Source organism: Triticum aestivum, chromosome 5D (assembly GCF_018294505.1).
Source record: "Triticum aestivum cultivar Chinese Spring chromosome 5D, IWGSC CS RefSeq v2.1, whole genome shotgun sequence".
In the NCBI taxonomy this organism is placed as follows: Eukaryota; Viridiplantae; Streptophyta; class Magnoliopsida; order Poales; family Poaceae; genus Triticum; species Triticum aestivum.
This window is the reverse complement of record NC_057808.1, coordinates 461111576-461122201: the sequence shown is the minus strand read 5'-3', so window position 1 is coordinate 461122201 and position 10626 is coordinate 461111576. Positions and strand designations below refer to the sequence as shown.

The 10626-nt window shown below is 41.2% G+C and overlaps 1 long non-coding RNA gene across 4 annotated transcripts; it reads left to right on the top strand.

The window, feature by feature from the left end:
- Positions 1 to 871: 871 nt before the first annotated feature.
- On the top strand, positions 872 to 9552 carry LOC123122759 (uncharacterized). 4 transcript variants are annotated; one of them, XR_006460357.1, is made up of 11 exons: positions 872 to 1259; positions 1367 to 1464; positions 1549 to 1615; positions 2656 to 2891; positions 3008 to 3090; positions 3248 to 3327; positions 4443 to 4583; positions 4696 to 4751; positions 5113 to 5372; positions 6861 to 6943; positions 7281 to 9551. It is a non-coding gene; the product is annotated as an uncharacterized lncRNA (long non-coding RNA). The 4 variants fall into 4 exon arrangements; XR_006460358.1 differs by having other exon boundaries at positions 5113 to 6943; positions 7281 to 9552; XR_006460356.1 differs by lacking the exon at positions 6861 to 6943.
- Positions 9553 to 10626: the final 1074 nt, after the last annotated feature.

Here is a 10626-nt window from a genome sequence, read left to right as displayed (position 1 = left end):
ATTATGTGTTCTTCTTTAGCTTGGCTCGCACATCGATTTGTCCGTCGCTCCACCACTGTTGGATCACTTTCTCCGCATAGCCGATTCACCTCCCAGGTCCGTCTAGAATTTTGTCTGTGCTGCAATCCGGAAATAGTCAACGCTCCAATCATGAATTACGTACTAATTCCTCGGCCTTAAAATCTTCTCAGCTTCCATGTATTTGTAATACAGCCTACATCCCATAGTCTTTTGATGGCTAATCAAACCCAGAATACATATGTATTAACATTTTAAGAAGATCAGGTTGGCGTCATCTGGAAAGCAGTCACCTAATGGAGGCGCTATAGCGGCCTGGTAACGCGATGCTTTGCCATCCTGGACACGTTTTGAGTTCATCGCCTGTCGCTGATTCCTGAACTCAAGAGGCAAGTAATCCCAAACACAACTTACATGATTTGTCCCAAGGCCATCTAATTTCGCAACCACGCCAGATTGCCTTGATTACTAACGGTAGTTTTTGGAAATAGTGTTTGGACTGTATCATTCTCTGCACTGTCGTTGGCTATGCATTGTATGAAGTGCTTGGGGTCTTTCTTAATTGAATCCAGAACTATGTTAGTTGGGAGCCCCTCAGGCTTATCAGAGTTTAGCTCGTCCTGGCCGTCGGATCGAAAGTTTGATGCATTTTGCACCGTCGGATCAAGCCATTGGTTGACATCGGCCGTCGGATCGAGCCCGTGACACTGCTACAATGAACAGTTTCACCCCCCGCTGTAAAGATCTCGTGCCACCTCCGTTATTCCCGTGCCCCGCAGAGGGTATTTTCGTCTTTTCACATCTTAGGTCAATTCTCCTATTCGCTGCCTCCTCCCCAACCGGTCGATCTCTCCTCCACTTCCCTCTCCCGCACATCTCTCTCCCATCCTCCCCGTCCGCCGCCGCCACACCATCGCCGCCGCCTACCCTCGGCGGGCGGTCCACCCCCTCCTCCTTCTCCGCCGTGGCGCAGTGCTCCGCGGCAACCTCTCGCTGGTCTGGTCCGGCTTGAGCCCCTTCGCGCTGACCCCGACCCCCCTTTCTTCCAAGCTGGCGCGGCCACCATCGACGGTGAGGGCCGCAGCAGGAGCAGGAGCACGGCGGGAAGGAGGAGAACGACCAGGGGAGGTCGAGCCGCCATCCGTCGCGCCGGCCGTCAACACCTCCCGTTCGACCACACAGCGGGAGCACCGGACCGTTGTCCTTGTGTTCGTGCTCCTCCAGGAAGAAGACGACCCAAGGTGAGCCGCCTCTGATCCATCTTGCAGAGGCAACGGTGAGCGCCCTCTCCACTCCCCCGATTCTCTCTCTCTCTCTCTCTCTGACAGTTGCTTCTCCCGAACTGCAGGGGTTCTCCTCCTCAAGGTGTCAACCGTCCTCGATCTACTGCTCCTCCTAGGTCTTTTGCGATGGCTTCCTCGCGTGTCGGCACTGGTTGAGATGCTTGTGGGATTCCCGCAGTTGATTTGCTAGGTATGTCTCTATTCTAGACGCTGCTCGTCTCTGATTTTCGTCTTCCTTTTCTTGCAGATTCGTCCATTTTCACCGGTGCCTCCTTCGATCTGCCCCTCTCGCTTGTCCATTCATGGATTTATAGGTAAGTACACACAGACTGCCAAACACCTATGACGCCCCACCTGATTCCAGCGAACGTGTCGGTTAAGTTCTTGCATATTCTTCTCTTATGTTACTGGTTTTTATATGTTGTCCCCGTGGGTATGTGTGATGTGTACCTTAGTTTATACTGCTTGGTAGCCTTCTTATTGTTCAGGAAATGGTCACGGTTAGCTAGATTTATTTGTTTGTTCATGTCAAGAATATTCTCATGTCTAGCTACATTCCAACAGAGGGATTTTTTTGTTCTCTATCTGGCTTTGTTGGGTACCTAACTGGTGAGTAGAGCCTTGGATGTAGCTAAATTCATCCAAAGTAGCTTTTTGTTGTCTTCCTTGTTTACTCCCATGCCTCGTTTTGTTCTCTGTCAAGGAAGGATTTTTCTAACCTATGTTCTTTGGTTGGTGTTCGTTTTTCCTTGTCCTCGAGTGTAAGGAATGAATGTCGAGTCTGTGATATGATGGTTAGTATGGTATTGATTGTTTTTTTGGATAAACTAAGTGGGCCTGGTCCATGATTAAGGATAAAATAGTTGCAGAGATCTTAGCGTTAGTGTCATTGCAAGCTCTGGCTCCATTTTTAGCCTCAGGTTCATGCTGAAGTGTCTAACAAATTAGGTGCCAATGTGGAACATGAGCAAATTTTCATCTGTAGACAAGGACCAGTTAGACGGATTCCTTATTTCCTATTTGGTTCAAGCATTGCTTCTTATTTTTATTTGTACTATCAGGTCATTTGTGATTTATGGATTCCTTATTAGTTCTATGAGCCTTACAAGCTGTTGCTTTATTTTCTTTCTGGCTCATGCATGCTTTTCCTTTTTATTTGTATTGTCGAATCATCTATAGTTAACTTGTTGGTTATTAGGTTTAGGAGTCTGGTAGGCTGTACACTGCATGGGCCCTATAATCATATTTCTTAACAAATAGATTTCGTATGTATGGTGTATTCGACTATGAAATGGGCCCTTTTTCCAATCTCAGTCGATGTGTTGTTAGTACTTATTTCTGCTCTGTTTTCTAGGTTTTGCAGATGGTAGCCTTGCAGGCTGTGCACCGGGCTTATCTGAAAGTGTACACGTCTTGCTAGCTCCCCACTGGGTTTCTAGGGTTAAACCCATAGATGAAAATAGACGGTCACGATAGAAGGCAGGGCACATCAAACAGCCGAAACTCCCCACAGTAGTCCTGCTGCTTGCATTGTGCTTGGGTTCAAATATTTCGCCTGGAAGTTTTCGTGCAGCTATAGAATTATTTAGAGTACAGTTCCCGAACCTTATTACTCTCATGTGTTCTTTTTGTAGGTGTGTGGAAGTACAAGTACGCTATGGCTAACTTGTTCCCTCTTTTATTGTTGTTGTCGTGTCCTATATCAGGTGTTCTCCGGCTGAAATTAGGCTGCTCCTGCCATGTCTATCATTGAAATGCCTCCTTCCATGATAAAGCAGCCTACTCTTAGGTACTCACACATGGTTGAATCATTGTTATTCTTGCTTTTTTTAGTAGTGATTTGGTGCACCAATAAATAGATGTTGCTACTATCTTAGAAAGTTTTAGCATGTGACAGGGGATCAAAACTTTATTTGTTGTTTGTGTGCTTCCTAATTTTTTTGTAGGTACAAATCTGGGTGTAGATTCTGCCTCACCTTTCTAGCCGGCAGTGGTTCGGTTTGCTGCAGGTTCTCTCAGTGTTCAGGTACCTGATTTTACCCCTCCCCCATTTATTTTACTTAGGTCTGGTACATTCTAGGTATAGTTTGTTGTCGAATGGATTCAGAACAGTTGTACTGGCATACAAAATTGATGGTGATGTATCGACACATTCCAAGTGTAGAATTACTTTATTATGCAAAACAAAGATAATTCTCGGTAGAAATATATTGTCAAATGTGTGCTGCAACTGTAATTAGAGATCGAGGTCGGATCAGTATTTTGGTTTTTGTATTAGCAATTTCTTTTATTTAGGAAGTTAGTACCTTTCTTAGTGTTTGTACAGTACTTTATAGATGTTTACTTTGGTGCCTGCTATTAGTCATAGTCATAGGGATGATATTTACCTTACTAAAAGGGTAATGGCTCATTACATTGTTAATTAATTCCGGTTGCTTGGTTCAGTGCCGTACAATATGATGCAGAGAACACTATAGTAGTTTTTATTCAGAGAAAGCACTTGATAGGAAGGGATTCGAAAGAAGCAACTAATAGATAGGGCGAGCCTTGCATATATAAATGAAAAGAATGGGATAAAGCTTTCTATCATTATTATTAACAGCAAAATCTCGGAAAGAATGCACCAAACAAATAAATGTCTAGCACATAGATGAAGCTATTTAAATGTTTAACATGAATGAACTGGTGACACAAAATATTTTTCACTATACAACTGCAGGTTAGAATACCATGCTATTTATTTTCTTTTTTGAGTTGAAAATACCACGCTATTTTTTTGGGCTCCGGTCTTCGGTTCTCTGTTTTTCTGCCCACCCCTATCCAGAATAGATATCAAGGTTTAGTATATCCCTTAGCAGTAGTTACTTACCTATTTTGTTATATGTGTGTATCAAGGGTAGGGCAGGGGGACCACGAATATAAATATAAATAATTCTAAGAAAAAAAACAATAATTAATGTTGAGGCATTCATTCATTTAGCAAAATGTCTCCCTCTTTTCAGGCTGCTTGCTTATCATTGTTATATGGCATTTGGAATCTTTTTTGAGTAAATTGTAGTCTGTTATACACAACCATGTCTCTGTATATAAATGTATCTTCCTTTTTGTTTCCTTCCTACTTATACATAATATAATATGCAGGGCAGGGCAGACAACATGTGTCGTCAACCGTCGACAATTCAGCTGTCTCCAAATGAGCAACTTGCTAATGAAGAAACCTTCAAGTTGCACTGCAAGCCAGTTGAGCTCTGCATTGTTATCCGAAAACGAGCCATTGATAATGTATGTATATATGTAATCTCCCTCCCTGAATCCTTACTGCTTGCCTTGCTTTTTATTTCATTTCATACAACAACAACAATGCAATGATGATTGGCTTTCTTTTGCATTGCAGCCAGCTTTTCTACAAAGATGCCTCCGTTACATGATACAGGCAAGCCACAAAAAGAGGTAGCTCTCATTCAGATCCCATATTTATGTCAAAAATCAAATAAATACATGCTCTTATGTTTCTGAAAGTATTTTCTTTTCTTGACATCGATAGATAATAGAGGCTTCACTATTATATATGTCGTTTGCTGCCCCCTTTAACAGAATCTTGCCTGTTGCATCATGCAAATGCTGACTAGTGTTTGTGCTCTCTGTTCACCAAAGGGATTCAACAGTTACATAGTGATGTTTTGTATTGTGAAGTTCTTCCCTGTCTGACATAGAACAATCTGAGCTACTCATTATAGTCGTCATCGATTTTAACTCTTGTGCATGTTTGCTAAATTATCTGCCTTTTGCTGACCTGCTCTTGTTGCTGTAGGAATACAAGGGTGGGGTGTCTTGACTGCTGCTTGCCGGTTCTTTCCTCAGCAAGCGGGCGACTCGATGTGATCATGGGCAATGGCCACAGTTGGCCGTCGGCCGTGCTCACCCCTGCTTCATCCACCTACTCCTCGAGAACTCCACTGGCCTCCCGTGTGTGCACGGTCGAAGGCTGGTGGCCCAGCTCGCCGGCGGGTCGGTGAAACGCCACAACCCCGACGCTTTGCTGAGTTTGGCATCGACTACAAACCCGCTATGGTGAGCTCCTCTTCACCTCTGGATTACGCCTCTGGTTGCTCTGAGTCGTGACCGTCGAGCCCTGGCTATGCCATGCTTGATTCCTAGCTGATCATCTTGTGGATGACTGAGTGTGGATAGTTTTTGTGGTGGTGGTCACCAGGCTACTGGTTTGTTGTTGGTTATGGGGATGTTATAGGTGTAGCATGTGGCTTATCATGGCCTCTGTTGGTTAATTGGCTTGGAAACTATGCCCTGGTGGTTGCAAAATTGTAGTGGCTAGCTGGAACACCTAATTCCGCCTTTGCAATGATAAACACCTTGCTTGTAGTATTTTGTGATGTTCGGCTGTCCGGTAATGTGCTACATAGTCTTCGGTCCCTTGCTATGTAACCAACTTGCTCTAATTATTAATAATGGTATTTTGACTTGTGGGATGCATTCATTTCTATATAAATGACTTGCTGTAATCTTGATCCATCAAGAACTTTGATGGATTTTATTGAACCATATCCTACTTTGTACTGCACTTTGATGATTTGTATTGGTTACATCCTCCCTTGATAAATACCAAACGCTGGATTATTGGATCACTCCTTTAGATATATTGTTGTAATGACTAAATGTGTCATGTTTGTCATACTTTTGGTATATACGTTATCTTGCCCTTTGGCAATGCCCTGTTTTCTTTATGTAAACTTACTGTATTGGTCTAATCCATTATGAGCAATCACTTTAATTCCCTCTGTTAACGAACACACTGAAATTGATTCTGTCTTATAGTCTCATGCCGATGTTGATCACCATTGTGTCTTGCTCCTATCACAATTGAATTTTCTTCTTCACTCTATTGTTATGTTGTATGAATGTGTATGCTAAACCTGAATTACTACTGACTTAGCATTACTTGCCTGACCTAACGTTGGGACCGGCACCCTCGCGCCTTGGCGCGATCCCGGAACAAGCTACATTCTTCAGTTCTATTTTCCCTATATTTTAGTGTTGACCTAGATTCATTTTCATTCTTCAGTTCTATTCCTAGAAAGTTTATCAGTGTGGAGCTAATAAAAAATTTCCGACTAGGATGTTTCATGGTAAAGGTTCCCCAAACAAGTATGGTCTATTGAACTATTTGTGTTTAGTATATATGTTCTTAGGTCATCCAAAGCCAGAAATAAAAAATTCAGTGTGATCTATTTTCTGGTTTTTTGTTGGTATGCACTAAAAATGTGACCCAGTGTGGATGCCTATGGTACTGTTTTTTATTGCCATGGAAGGTAATTGTGATTTTTGTACTTTGAAAGCATGTTTCTCCTTTGGCAGCAGTTGCTCAGAGTCTCTTTATTTCCATCTGTTTTCTGAAGTTAGTCTCGAAAAGACGAGATGCCTATTCATATTCATATATTCAAATGGTATCTCATCTGTTCAAATTTGTTTTTTCAATATTGTTTGTCATGCTTAATCTGTGTTGTTCTGGATGCATACTTACACCTTGGACCTGCTTGGCAGCAAAAAGATGAACCAAACCCAATGTGATTCACCATGTAGGCTTTTTTGGTGGAGCAGAATGACGAAGCTTCTGAGAATCAGAGGTAGTGTAGTATAGCTTAGGACTACAGGGCTACCTTGTGGATACGTTGGCTGTAGAACCAAGTGTACAAACATGTTTCCTTGCGATTGTTTTGTTTTGGTTATGTTCTGGTGCAAATGGTTTTTCCATGTGAGTTGCTCGCCATGAGGCGGGCAACGCGCGGCAAGGCGCGCCACTTATCTAGTTACATGGAAGATATGTGCACCAGACTTGAAATTGGTTAGGTTACTTTTCATATCAACATATATAGGAGACGTAGTAACTGTTAGTCTTCTACATTTTCTAAGCATCAAGATGCATACATTATTTATTATGTATTGTATTCACTCTTTTTTCAGGAACGTATTCGATCATTCTCCTCCCCTTTCTAATTCTTTTCCAAGTTGAGATAGGCTCCCCGTCCTATAATATGTTAGAAGACACAAATGTGGTGCTTGACTTTTGTAAGTTTTCTTACTTTCCAAAATATATATTTACCTCTATATTGATGTACGTTAAATCTAAATAACATTGTTCAAAAAACAGGCATAGCTGTTGCTATTAAATCTGAAAGCTGAGACGTAATCTTGATGGCTAGCTTTCAAGACCTTTAAATATTCATAATACTTCAGGCAAACTGGATTATTTAGTTAGATGAGTGCTTTATTTTATATTGAAAAAATTATTATCTATAGCCAATCTTCCATACAACAAAGGACATATAAATAGAAATCTGTAAAACTCAAGTACTCTACATAGCAAGCTTTATTTTTGCATAAGCTGTGACATTAATTATAACCTAACTAGCATATCTACCATGATATATATTGTGCAATATTAGACATGGTCTAGAGAAATATGGGGAAGTTTTATGCTATATATGTGACATAGTTAGGAAATGATTAATGTTAGGCATCATTCGATAATAAGAAATATATATACATGCCATTACATTTATTACATAATGAAAATGTTGTTTGTGCCTGAAGCTTCAAAATAGGTTACATATAACTTCTAATCTGCGCCCGTGCGGATGAGAACATATGCATTCTTCTTGCAGATTCTACTCGAGTCCACATTTCTGTAGTTTTATAGGTATTGAACTAATTTATCTCTACATAAGTTTCTGTCTTTATGCCATCACAGAAAGATATTAATATATTAATGGCAATTATGAATGAACATCATTTGTGCTTATGGATGATATATAAATAAGTCATGTTTCATTTTGACAAGAGTATTGATTAAACTCAATTGGGCCATAGTTTCCTATGTGCAAATGGACATGCTTTTTTAGAACAATATATATGACCATGCTTCTGGTATTGAACTAATTCAATTCTTCTATTATTTCCTTACCAGAACTGGATAACTAGAGTACTGGAATTTTGAATTCTTCTGAGTTCTATCATATGAATACGAGGTTCTGGATTGGTCACTACATAGAGCATATATAGAAACAGGAATTCTATCATTTTTTAATCCATGCACTATTTCGTAATTCAGTGGACATATTTTAAAACTCAAGAAGTTTTCAAACTCCATGATTTTTAAAACAAGATTTAAAAAATGCAAAATACTTACTGAAGTCATGAACATTTCTGCGAATCCGGGAATATTGGTTCAATTTGTGAACTTTTTTTCAAAATCATGAACACATTTTGTATTTCGTGACCATTTTTTAAACTGCAAAAAATTGAATTCATGAACATATTATAATTCACAACTTTTTTGAATTTCTGAATATTTTTAAAATTTTGTGAACATTGTTTTTAGTTTGTGTGATTGTTTTTTAATTCGTGAACATTTTTTTATTTCATCAATATTTTCAAAATGAACAAGAAAAACCATATCTAGGTTTTTCTTGAGCCATGAGACTAGGAGCAAAAAAAGAGCATGAAAAAAAGAGAGAATAAGGAGCAAGCTAGCGAGCATGGCATGTGAGAGAGGGAGCGCAAGCGGACCGTGACCCAGAAGGATCATGTGTATGCTGTGGCAATATTCTGGCGCAACATGCATGGAATAGGAGCATCATGTAGTGTTGTGTATCCATCGACTGGGCCTAGTTATAAATTTGAAATTTTGCAGAAAAGTTGGGCATGGCCTATTCGTCCCTAAGATAGCTTCGTCGATGGCAATGAGTCTAAGCACAACATGGGGGAGACGGAGAGAGGGCGACATTGCTAGCATCTGTCGGAACATGCGGTACACTACTCTAGCATTAAATAACAAATTTCTACCGCGCACCGAAAATCATGCTGTAGGAAATAGATCACGGGATCGGTTTTACCACTAGAGGCGTAGTCACCGCAACGGAAGTAGAGTTGGTGATGCGTGTAGTCGATCTCCCGAGGCATCTCCTCCTCGCGTCGTCGATCTCTCCCGAGCAGCGAAGACCTGTGAACGGTGATCTCCCGCGAACGACATCTCGCGGTTCCCTCGAACGGTTCCTCCAAGCACCATAGATGCAATGCTTCCAAGGTATTGATACGTCTCCAACGTATCTATAATTTTTTATTGTTCCATGCTGTTATATTATCATTCTTGGATGTTCTATAATCATTTTATAGTCATTTTATATCATTTTTTGGTACTAACCTATTGACATAGTGCCAAGTGCCAGTTGTTCTTTTTTTGCATGTTTTTTACATCAAGGGAAAGCAATATCAAACGGAGTCCAAACACCGCGAAACTTTTTGAGGATTTTTTTATGGACTAGAACACTTCCAATGGGCCAGAGCTCCACCTGGGGGGTGCCCCGAGGGGGGCACAACCCACCAGGGCACGCCTGGGGGCCCAGGCGCGCCCAGGTGGGTTGTGCCCACCTCGGTGGCCTCTCGCACCCCTCTTTATCCTATAAGTTCCCAAAAATTCCAAAAACCCTGGGGGTTAGCCCTGGATCAGAAGTTCCGCCGCCGCAAGGCTCTTTAGCTACCGAAAACCAATCTAGACCCCGTTCCGGCACCCTGCCGAAGGGGGGAACCATCACCAGTGGCCATCTCCATCATCCCGGCGGCCACCACGATGAGGAGGGAGTAGTCCACCCTCGAGGCTGAGGGTTTGTACCAGTAGCTGTGTGTTTAATCTCTCTCTCTCTCGTGTTCTTGAGATGCACAATCTTGATGTATCGCGGGCCTTGTTAATATAGTCGGATCATATGGTGTTTTCCCCTCTCTATCTTGTTGTGATGAATTTAGTTTTCCCTTTGAGATTTTGTTGTTATCGGATTAAATACTTTTATGGATTTGAGAACACTTGATATATGTCTTGCAATTGAATACTCGTGGTGACAATGGGGTATCGTATTGATTCACTTGATATATGTTTTGGCACTCAACTCGCGGATTCCCGAAGTGACATTGGGGTAATCTATGCATAGGGGTTGATGCACGTTCTTGTCTTTGTTTCTCCGATAGAAATCTTGGGCACTCTTTGAAGTTCTTTGTGTTGGATAGAGTATTATGAATACGAATTTGCTTTGGTGTTATTTTAGTACGAACTCTAGGATAGATCGAACGGAAAGAATAGCTTTATGTTATTTTAGTACGAACTCTTGAATTGATCGAACAGAAAGAATATCTTTGAGGTGGTTTCGTACCCTACAAACGATTTATTATTATGTTCTCTGCTAGATAGGAACTTTGGAGTGATTCTTCATCGCACTTTGAGGGATGGTTATATCCAATTATATTAGCATTGTTGAGA